Raw genomic sequence first — 12,335 nt, 5'->3', positions numbered from 1 at the left:
GTCTACAGATTTTCATCACCACTAATTTAAAACCTGCATACGCAACTTCTTTTTTAGTAAGTTTCGAGTCCTTTTTAATGATTTCTGGACTTCATTTGGAGATACTCCAAAGATTTTTTTAGGCATTCGCCTTTTCCAGGCAAACCCGAGCTTTTCAAAACCAAGTCGCCTTGTGTAATATTGTTTTTTTTTTTGGGTAATGTTTAGTACCTATGTTTTAAATAATAAAGCTATAATCTATTTAAGCTAAACAAGGAGTGTCAGACTTCCAAAGCGTACGTGTTCATTAGGCGGGGTAGAACTGTGGTGTCACGGTGATGTGTCGCGAAAGTCGCACTAACAGCATCTGAGGAGCCGCCGCGGTGACGCCAGCGTTGCGCTGCGACTAGCCGCCGACTGTGCGTGTATCGAACAGGGAGTGGGGTGGAGTCGCCTTGTGTAATATTCTTTTTTTTATTTCAGTTTTTTTCGCTAGGTAAATTTTTGTACCTATGCCCAAAATATTAAAGCTATCATCTATTTAAGCCAAAAAAGGAGTGTCAGACTTCCAAAGCGTACGTGTTCATTAGGCGGGGTAGAACTGTAGTGTCACGGTGATGTGTCGCGAAAGTCGCGCTAACAGCATCTGAGGAGCCGCCGCGGTGACGCCAGCGTTGCGCTGCGACTAGCCGCCGACTGTGCGTGTGTCGAAAAGGGAGTGGGGTGGAGTCGCCCTGTGTAATATTGTTTTATATGTACCTACTCATTGGGTTAAGTCCTGTGTGTTTAATAATACTTAGATAGGGGAACAGTTTTTATTTCTTTTTGCAATAAAAATAACCTTACCTGCCTCCTGCCTCGTTTTTGTCAATTAAAAGGTGTTTAGTATAATTAAAGTAGTACAGTCTTCGTAAAGTAAACGTGTTTTTCTTTCACAGCTATATTTTATTTTATTTTAAAATCGGTGCCTATAAAGCTTAATTTTGCAGTCGCTATTATGCATCAAATGCCTGCTAACAAACATATACCTACAGATATTCATTTACATAACAAATAAACAAAACCAATATAGGAAGTAATTAATTTAGTTCAGATCAATGCACTGGTAATAACTTATAGGTCGAAATAATATTCCCACGATCACATTTCCAATCTTATATTGAATTTATTTTAATCTATAATTTGAAGAACGAAATTAATGATAATTACTTAATTACTTAACTACTTAGATAAGATTTAGATTTACGCACGATGTTTTTTAATATTTTAAATAAATAAACAGATACGACAAGGACATCCTATGGATTTCTACGTAGGCAGCTAAAACCCATAGCAATAAAAAATACGTTCTTCAATTGTTTTTATTTGACCAAATATTTCCACATCTTCGACTCCACGCATCTCGTGTCTCGATTCTATCTCTTTGCAGCAAGAAGCGCCGATGACAGCTAATTGTCGTATAACGAGGGTGTCCATAAGGCTACGCACGGCACATACATTTACATGGCACGGACTGTCCCGCTATGCGATCTGCCATTTCCATATGACGCACTTGAGATGAACGTATCAGATAAACTTGATGATGCGTTGATGAAGTAGGTGGGTGAAGAATGTCCTGTGAAAACTGACACTTGTTATGTGAATTCTAATAAAATTTTAGAAAAAGTTGAAATATTATTAATTTTGAAAATAAAACTCACAGAAAGCTTTATTTACTTTTAGAGCTTTAGCACACTGCCAACTTTTAGTCGGCTGATTGTTTGTTTGGGCTCTTAAGTCAGTATGGTATGGTTGGTAACAAACAACAAAGATTTATGATTGATATATTTCGGTATCAGACCGAATGAACATTTTTATTAGATTCCCTTTGAAGATTTCCTTTGAAAAAAAACATTTTTGCTAACCATCGGATCAACTGTCGACCGACTGTTTAGTCTAGTCATTTATTTATTTGTGACAATGTCAAAACTCTTGTAATGAAGACTAGACATGCTAAAGACCAGTTTGAAAACTAGCACGGAAATGTAATACGATTTTTATAGTTTTAAATTGAATAAATTTTCTAACATATAGGATATATCACACAAAACTTATGATATACCCAAACTAATTAAAATAATAAGCCAATTAATAATACAATTATTTTTATTTTTATTGATATATTTTACACACACTTCAACTGGTCTGTTTTAATAGAGAAATAACGATATCTTTATATATTTCAAGCTATTAAAAGAAGTTTTAACAAAATTAACATAGGAATTTGCCAATATCCATTGGCGGCATATTTTGATATACAAATATATTTTTAAAACCTAATAAAAATAAACCTTTTATTGCTGTATAATCAGAGATTTTTAGTGTTTCTTCAAAATTTTGCGAATTTAGAGTGAAGGTTTTAGTTTTAATGTGCAAAAGATAAGTATTATCAAAAGTTAAATGCTAAGTAGGCATTTAAAAGGACGTATAGTGAGTGTATTCAAAACATTTTATACCATTTTTTTTTCTCACTAAAGAGGTTTTAGTATTTATGGTTAAACAAAATATATTGATAAAACTTTTTCTGTAGGCTACTAAATTAGCGTAGGTTTTTTTTGACACCACTGTACATGTTACTTCATGCCATCATCTGTTGCAGGCAATATAGTTAGGTGCCTATTTAATTAAAATTGTCCATTTTATAAATTGTTTGATTAATAGTACTAGGTTTTATAAAATTAAATGACCAACCTTTCAGCCTATCCTTGGCCTGAATACCTGTAATAAAGGCTGGCTGGCAAACATAAATACCTATAAACAAGAAAAAAAAACATTCAACCATGACCCATACATACTTATACTGGAAAATCAATAATTCTGCACGCATACCTGTAGCTATCAGTACACTGGCTTGCATTATAACGTACAATATAATTATATAATAGATAATAACATAGACTCATATACAAAAAATCATTTACACAGTCACATTTTAAACATTTACAAATTACACAATACACGTAATTCAACAGTAAAACACAAAATATTAAATTACATTATTAGTAATAATTTAATATTAGATGTCAAAAACACAGTTACTAGGTAGGTACTGATTGCTCTGCTGCAAACCTCCATCGCAATGTTATGTTATTCTAGGAAATATTGTATCTCTTCTTACTTTCATATTGTCTCTTTTGATAAACATAGTACAAGTTTATGCATTCTGCTTTATGCAGTAACTGTTTGGTTCCCGTATGGGTAATGCTGTATTCATCGCAATAGCATGGGCGTAAATTATTGCTTGGACAAGACTACAAGTTTGTTCTTTGTCTAGCTCAATACTTACTCAATGTCGATGTTTTTAAATTTCAAGAAAACGACAGCTTTTTGCTGTCTGCAACTATGGCTCTTTTGTTAAAAAGGTTTTGACTTTTCTTCTGTTATATTGAACAAGCGGTTTCCGTAGTTTCACAGGCGTCCCGGGAAACTCGAGCTATCCTATACTTCACCTATGCAGTAATTGGAAAAAAAATAAAAAATAAACATAATCTCCTTTCGCGTATATCGTAAAGATGCTTTGAATTATTTCCCCTGAATTTTGAATTACTTATACTTCACTGTCCACGATATAGATATGTTATGGACCAAGTGATAAATTGGGCAGTATACATAATGCCCGGTCATTATGAATAATGCCCAATATGAGAGTGCAATTTGATAATAATTATTCAAACAATCAAATTGACCGGGCACTATACATATTGCCCGTGACCTTTTGGGCAAAGTAATACAAACATCTTTAATTTCATTTTTTTTATTGTTATTGACATTTAACGTAAAATAAACTAAATATAACACATCCCATATCAATTGACAGAGCATAGAAGTAAGCATGCAACATGCAGCAAGCATGGCTTCTGTCACGGCTCCGGCGCTGCGGGGCTCCGGCGGTCCCATGCGAGCTTATCGTCGCAGATGGTTTTCACGCTCACCTCCGCGCCTACGCGGTTTTGAATTGCACTCTAGGGGTAGGGCAGACAAGACTACGTGGAGTCGGTTTTGCAGCGATTCGCTTTCGTCACTAAGTTCAGTTTTTAATACAATGCTTTGAATCCAAATTAAATTCTACCATAAAAAAAAACGAGCCAAGAAAAATGAGATCAAGAAAAACGAGGCCGAGTTAGTAAATTAGATGACAATTGTCCAATTAATAATTTTGTGGCTAGATAATTCCCATTAAAATAGAACATATAAATTTAAAACAATAATCATTTAATATGTAGCAAGTAACAGGATTTATTTATTAGAACAACTGCCACCCTCGCACCGCATAAAATATAGCTTTATTATCAAATTGCCCAACTATCATGTAGCAATATAATAATGCCCATACAATGTGATAAATAATGAAGTTAAGATAGTTATTAATCACTTGGCCTGATAAAGCTAGACATTATTCATAATGCTTGGGCATTATAAATAATGCCCGAATTAATCACATGGTCCATAACAGATACAATCCATAAACACTAAGTACTATTCAATAAATTAAGTTTCGAGAAGTCTGTGAAGTCTCTACCCAAATAAAATTTACTCACTGACTACTTGCCCTTTCAAAAATACCAAGTTTCGGCTACAAAACAGCAAAAAGTCTGCTAGTTACACGAATTATAACGTTACCCTAAGGAATGCAAGGGAATGAGTTGTGTGCAGTTATACCGCGGGGTGTAAAGGTTGCAATATGTTGGAGAGATGAATACGAAGGTCGGGCATCGCGCTTGTAAACATGGTCGGCGTTGCGACCACTTAATTTTCGTTTCCGCGTAGGATTTGTGAAAGATGAGCTAAAAATTCGGTCCAAAAGCACCAGCTTTAGCTACGAAAATGCTCTCTTTGCAATAATTTAATACCAGAAAATAAGTAGGATAGACGGTCTTAAAGTCTCTAATCAAAAAAATTTACGTGAAAGATTGCATTTAAAGGACAATGAGCGTTTTGGTCTACCTTCCCTCTAGAGGTAGAAAGGAGAAAGCTTATTTCATGTAGAGTATTTTCTTGTATATTTTTTTATCTAAGCCATACAGAGAGCTTAAAAACAATTTGGAGTTTTGATAAAATCAGTTAAAACCAGAGCCATCGAGACTAACCATAACTTCACCACAATTAGACAAAACTTGATACAAATGTTTGCAGTTAAGTCACGAATAGGTACACCCGTTAGTTAAGTTACAAAGCTATCCTAAACCACAGCCGCAGTCGCTCCGAGGAGGTTTTTGGTTCATAAACAGATCTCCGTCTCTATGTTAAGTTTTCCTATGCTAGATTTATAATTATAAAAGAGTTCCTTTTGTTGTACTTAGTGTTCGCGTTCTAGCTAGAAATACATAGATATACATAGGTACCTACATATTTTACGTTTATAATCGATTTGGGACTAGTAATAGCGATGTAGAAATATTTCACCCAAAAGCATTTTTACTTTTAGCTGAAGAAAAGTTAGGTATTTATTTCTTAGTAAAGTTAACGTATGTGCAAACATAATAGCCATAGGTAAACGGCATCTATAACTGAGCATAAGTACATACATACAAAACATTATTTTAAAATAACAATGTCTGATATAACACGTATTGAATGACGATAGCAATCGAAGATAGCTTACAGCCACGCCTCTTAAATCAACGAAAGTCTATATGTACAACAAAATCTAGATATTTACATAAATTGTCCCGTTGCTAGATCTAACTCAATCGTATGAAAGTTAAGGGCAAGCCATTGTTTCTCCTAGCTTGGGGCGGTCGTGCACATTGTTCATTGTCTAAGAAACTTAGATATGTTTTAAAATAATATTTTACGAGCCCGTCGAAGTCGGCCCGTTGACAGAGCTAACGTGTGGCTTGAGAATATTCCTAGAGTAAGAGTACTAGCATACTGACGACTTAATAGTCGGCCGACAGTTGATTCAATATTTGTAAAAAAAATTATTTTAAAGAGCATTTTTATTGTCAGTTGAAAGAAAGTTTTCAGTGATTTAATTTTTTTTTAATTTCAATCAAAGTTTTTAGTCCTTCTCATACCGGCCAAGTACCGGATCGTTGTTATATTGTGTGTACTACCACTCATTTCCATACTGATTTAGGAGCCCAAACAAACTATCGGCCGACTAAAAATTTGTAGTGTGTGGCTCTCCAAGTCATGAGGTTGAAATTATAAGGATGTGAATATAACAAATGGTTGTGTTATTCGTTTAATGGTGTTCTAACATTTGCATAAACTGTCGGCTCTTTAATGAGTACACTATGAAGTGTCGGAATATTTGATAGTGCATGCAGCGTTCATAATTCGGAAATAATATTCACAGTCATAACAATAATATATGTAAGTATGTTAAGGAGAAAATCTAAAAGTACAACTATTACGATACATCCATTATGGTAAAGTGAATGTGAAAAACAAAAATGCAGCCAAAGCTATAAAACTCTTGCATTTCATATAATGTTCAATAGGTTATCTCAACTTACTATAATAAAAATTTTCGGTATACTTACCCATAAACAAAACAGAGAAGCAAAGAGAGAAATAAAGCCCGTTTGAGTTTCCAACTTTTACTCACAACGACACTCTTTAATGCACGAACAGTTTCAGCAATTAATTAACGACCTCCGATCTTTTCTTTGATAAAACCGACATCAGTGAATACATCTCTTATATCGAGAATCAATGCGAATTCTCAGATAGTGATCGATAAGGCTCGATCATTGTGAAACAATATGCCACAGTTCTCAATGTAATCTCATTTCGAGTGGAAATCGATTAATTAAGTTAATTTAACTACACGATCTCGTATCTTATCGATGTCTTTGATTGCGCCGCGTCATAAACAAAGCTGACAGTTGCAGTCACAATCGTTTGATATGGTGAATTAATGGGTACTGCTTCATGCTATATTGGGTGTCGGGTGCATAAAATTGCACTTAGCTTAGAGGATGTATATCTAAAGACACTGGATTAAAATTTTCCTGCATACATTGACGGGCCTTGACTTAACGCAGATTTGGGCAATAAAAGCCAAATAAACATGCTGTCATCTAGGTTTTATTGAAGAATCAATTACGGATTCCAATCATCAATCGCATAAAGTTCTCAAGGACTGTCAATAAAACTTTAGTATCGGTTCAAAACAAACAGTTAGCAAGGGTCATTTTAATGGCAATGTACTTACATATGTATTTGCAAGTCTGTGGGCGGTCTGTTTTCTTTAGCAGTTTATGCGATCGGCGCCTTTGCGACGGGATCAGAAGATGTGCTAACCAAATCATGGTGAAATACTGTTCGTCTTATATGCCGCTAATCTAGAGAACTAACGGCCGTTTTCATAAAGTTTGCACGTTTGGAGAAATCTAAGAGCTTTATAACTCGATTGTGTTATGTTTGCAAACTTCTGAGGTAGTAAAAACGTGTGAAGAAAACTTTTATGGTAGCTGTGTGTAAGTAGTGCTGTTATGTTCTTTTGTTATTAGAACTTCATTTGAGAGAGAGTTAGAAGTGTGTGTATAAATAAATGACAGGATTAAGTAAATAATTACTATCACTTAAACCGACAAAAGCGTAAGGAAAAGTTCTTCAATAGGCGTGACAAGAAAAAAATAAAAATGTGAAAATCGAAAATGAAGCTACGAGCTAAGTGAGTAGGTACTGCTCCGATTTAATCAAGTATTTTACTATGTGGGATGTACCATTCCCAGATTAAAACAGGTTAGATTTTATTTTGATTCGGGAAGAAGTATCTTCAAGATGCAGGTCAAACACACCGTGTAAAACAGCTAGTCAATAATACTTAATGCTAATAATGAGCGTTGATTCTAATGCTACTTACATTTGAGAAATTCTATTTGCGACGATGATCGGAACACTGATTCGCTTTAATTGGCAATATGGCAACACTTCCATTCCTGTTCTGTTGGCCAAACTTTGTTTCAATAGATGAATATAAATGAGACACGGTATTTCAGTAATTAAAAATAATTAGGCAGATTTTTATGAGTACTCACTTCACGCTGATATTTTGTGGTTGGTAGTTATTCATTTAGTCAATAAATCAAGATGTTTCTGACTACTTATTACATGGAATTAATATGAACTATTATCTACCTTGTATACCGTTCAGAGTTTGATGAACTTTGTATTAATTGTCCGTTTTATTCTAGTGGTAGGTAAATCATCACGGGAATTTACAAGACTTTTCTTTGGGTAAAAAGTACACGATCTTACTGCTAACTTCTTACTTATGTAGCACATATATCTAATAGGAGCATACTTAGGTAAATGATAATTTAAGGCCGGAGAACTCATTTTTTATGGGGCTACAAAAGCCTCTTCTTCATTCTCAAATTGCTTATACTTACACCAAAATCCTTATTATTACTATGTTTTGTCGTTCTGATTGCGACGAAAATAATAACTGGCATAGTGCGGTACTTAGTCTTTTTTATTTTTATCCGAATGCTTGATAGATGTAGTTCCTTTGAGACGAAAATGAAGTCGTGATTAAAACCTAGTTAAAAACCAACAAATAAATAAATATTTTCGCAGATTTCCAATCAATTGGTTGATTCCTCTCGCCTCATTCCAGTCTATTATTAGCTTGCCCGATACATCGCGACCGCAGCGCCGCGGTTTGACCTCTCAGACGTGGATCAACACAATGTTGGACATTCCGAACGACAGATATGACTAGTGAGGGGACGAGATGGGAATAAACGCGGAATGGGAAACGAGATGGGAGAATTAAAAAAAAATACATTAAGAAAAAAATGTAGGTAGGTATTGTGTGTAGAGAGAAAAATGATTGTGAATGATTTTTATTACAACAGGATTTTGATGTATTTTTCTTTACAAAATAAAATAATTGTCTTTATTAAATGTATACTTACTATAGACTCATGACGTTATCGAATGTGTGCAATTTACAATTTATGATCTAAAGAGCTTGAACCTTCCAAAATTCTACTACTAAAATACAAAACGATAACATTTGAGCAAACTAATAAATAACAGATCAGTAACAATAATTTATACTCTAGTGACAGAAGTCAAAATAGAGCTGTCCAAAGCAAAAGTGTATTCAACAAAAGCTCATTAATACTCTCTGAGCGATTGTCCGAAATTCATTGAAATCACACAAAAGTCACCATCTGGACTTCCGGGATTCTATAGTAACATCGTCAAAAGATTTATTGGTACAACACTATAGTGCTTTACCACACAAAATTCAACTTTATTAAGTGAGCAATAAAGTTTAAAATGGTCAAGCAGTGAACAGGTCACACATTATAGGGCAAAAATAAAATCGAATTTATTTTATCAGCATGAAATTGTCCTCAGAGTATAATTTACGTCTAAAATGGAGCTATTCAGTTATCAAACTAATAAAGAAAAAAGATCACACATTGTGTTAGATAAAAACTAAAAAGATTTATGGCCAGATAAACAGATTTATTATTAAGTAATTACTTTTAAAGATAATGTGCCCAGATGCCCCAGTACCCAAGGTCAGAAATGTGAATATTTACTGGTGCCTTAAATACACGCGACAGATTAGATTTATACTCAGCTAGTAAACTAACTACTGCCTGAGTATAAATCTTATCTGTTCACTAATTAAAACTTAAACTAGGCATGGGAAAAGAATAATTTAATCAATAACATATTTTAGCATACCTCATATATATAGCATACAACATATGTTATTACAGTTGTTTTACAGTACAGAGATCTATATGACAAGATGCAGCACAGTATAATATCAAAGGAAACTGAATGAACCTACGTAGATACCTATGGCCAATAAGTAGTAGGTACAGGTTGCCAAAAGCTTGTTCTATCTGCCTGCTAGAACCAACGAAGGAACTTATACAAACTCGATTAAGTATCTACTTATATTAACCGCTATCGTTAGACTTCTTACTTATCTACAGTAGTTTACTTCACAACATATCGTTGAAAATGAAAGTTATTACCGCCGTTTATTAAAAGACGTATGTGTTATTTTAAATAGCCATCGTATTATAAAATAGATTGGTATCCATTAACGCGTGATAACTCTCACCTGTCAGCCATTTTGATTTAACAAAAGAACAACATGAACGATTTATTTTTAGAAAATTTCTGTACACAAACAGCTATCATTTTATTGGACTTTGTTATTATAAGGTACTTGAAGACTACTGAATAGACGTGACTTGGAAAACCAATAGTTTTTAAGTATTATTTCGTACCTTTTTTTCTGGGGGGTTTGTTGCGCCACTTCTTCCCAGCAGAAATGCATAGGAAGTGGTTTGGCGTTTTCTTATGTTTACATTTTCGAAGAGCGCTGATTTAACAGCCTAATTTAAATTTTAAAATTGAGCCTGAGTAGGGAACGCAATCTCCTTGTTTTTGGGAAACCGATAAAAATTAGAAACTTAACTTGAGGCATTAGCAACATTATTTAATAACGTAACACGATTTGCAAAATCATAACCTAACAAGCCTACTCAAAGAGTCCCGTATTTCGATCTCAGTCCCGATAGTGGATGGCTAGCAGACACACGTCAGACACACGACAATCAGTCAGATAGCATCGGGTAATCATACAAATCATCTGTGCACGGTATTAGGTGTCGGGGCTAGGCAATACTCGCTGCAGGCGGGTCGGCCGTCCTGTGAGGATGGTATTGAAATTCCTTCATTTCTTAGTGAATGTGTGTGCAGTATGGAAATGTTTTTAAAGAGGAAGACTTTTCAGTCAAAGTATCGGAAGACTTATTATATTTATCACTAACTTCCTATTTCTCGTGGTTTGAATCTTTATAAAATCTTACGCACAAGGTTTGCGTAAAACAGAAAAGAAATGTGGGCTTAGGAGTATTTAATTCATTTTTGAACTTTGGATCCACAATTTATAGAAGAATCAGTGATAAGTGTTTAATCAACAAATTAGCTAATGCAAACTGAACACTATTTATTTAATAAAAATATTAAGTCTGTAGTAATTCTTGCTACAAAAGCTACCGAAAAGATCAAAGAGGAAGAAGGAAGTTTAAATAAGCCGATTGCAAAATCAGATAAGATCCAATGTTGTGTTGTTAATTTGCATAAAATATTGTCGGTCACTGACATTAGTTATTTGAAACTTATCATAAGTCACAGTTACATTTTTGGTGTGTAAAGAATGATGACTGCGAGGGCGTGTCATCTTTTTGTCTTGTGCCTACGTGAGCACGCTATGATAAATTCTCTTCATAACTCCTAAAAGAAAGTTGTTACAAACACTAAACCTAACCACGTGGGCGAACTAGTCACCACTCAAATATATTCCAATATAAACTTGATCGATATTAAATAAAGCAAGACCGATACGCTTATCTGAATACAATCTCTAGATAGGATAATGTCGCTGTGGACAACGATGTAACAGAACCTTTTGTTCAATCTCCAGCGCGGCATAGTTTAGCAGTTTCCAATGATAGGGGTGAAGACAGTACAATAAGGGTACCATCGACTATACGATCTTTAATCGATATATTCAGCCTTTCCGATTACATCGACAAGCCATTGTGGGTAAAGAGTTGTGACAGGCAGCCTTAATAGTTGTCTAGTAGATAAATGGTCGGTATTTCTATCTTTAGTGATTATGCGTAATGTTTTGAGGTGGTAAATGATCGATTGTTGGACTCGGTGTCGATTTCAATAGGTTTAATGTACTGGATATTCAATAGGGTTACCAGTGTTGTGTAATGATTCTTGTTTCAACCTACTGAATACGTGAAGATTGTTGATCAGGAATTATTATGAAACCTCAGATCTCAGCAGCAATTTTAGTGGGATTCATATCCAAAAACTATAAAGATACTACATTCAGCAATAGAGGACAATTTATGAATGGGTCGAAGATAATACCAAATACAAACAGAAAAACCTCCACACTGACGTAAACGATGATTATGTAAATAAAGACCGGAAATTACTGTTTACAAACTTTTATTCTTCACACGTAACTAGAGGATTCAAAAAAATCTTTATACGTTTAACAGTTCAATTTAACGAGTGAACCATAATTTAGCGATAAAAGAAAACCAAATAGATAAAGTAAATACACCCGTGTTGCGTTAGTTGTGTACACATTGTAAAATTGAAGAAGACTGCTAAAATTAACGTCTATTGAACTTCTAAACACTTTGATGTTTCTATGCTAGATTAAAAACTAAAGATACTGAAAATAGGTCATGATCTAGGAGAGGATCTATAGAATCCCACAAAACCAAAGGTATAAATCGGGCGAGGTTATAATAGTTCTTGTTCAAATAACACAATATGAATAAACCTATCATAAGAAC

Source organism: Helicoverpa armigera, chromosome 15 (assembly GCF_030705265.1).
Source record: "Helicoverpa armigera isolate CAAS_96S chromosome 15, ASM3070526v1, whole genome shotgun sequence".
NCBI lineage: Eukaryota > Metazoa > Arthropoda > Insecta > Lepidoptera > Noctuidae > Helicoverpa > Helicoverpa armigera.
Note: the sequence above shows the minus strand (reverse complement) of the source record.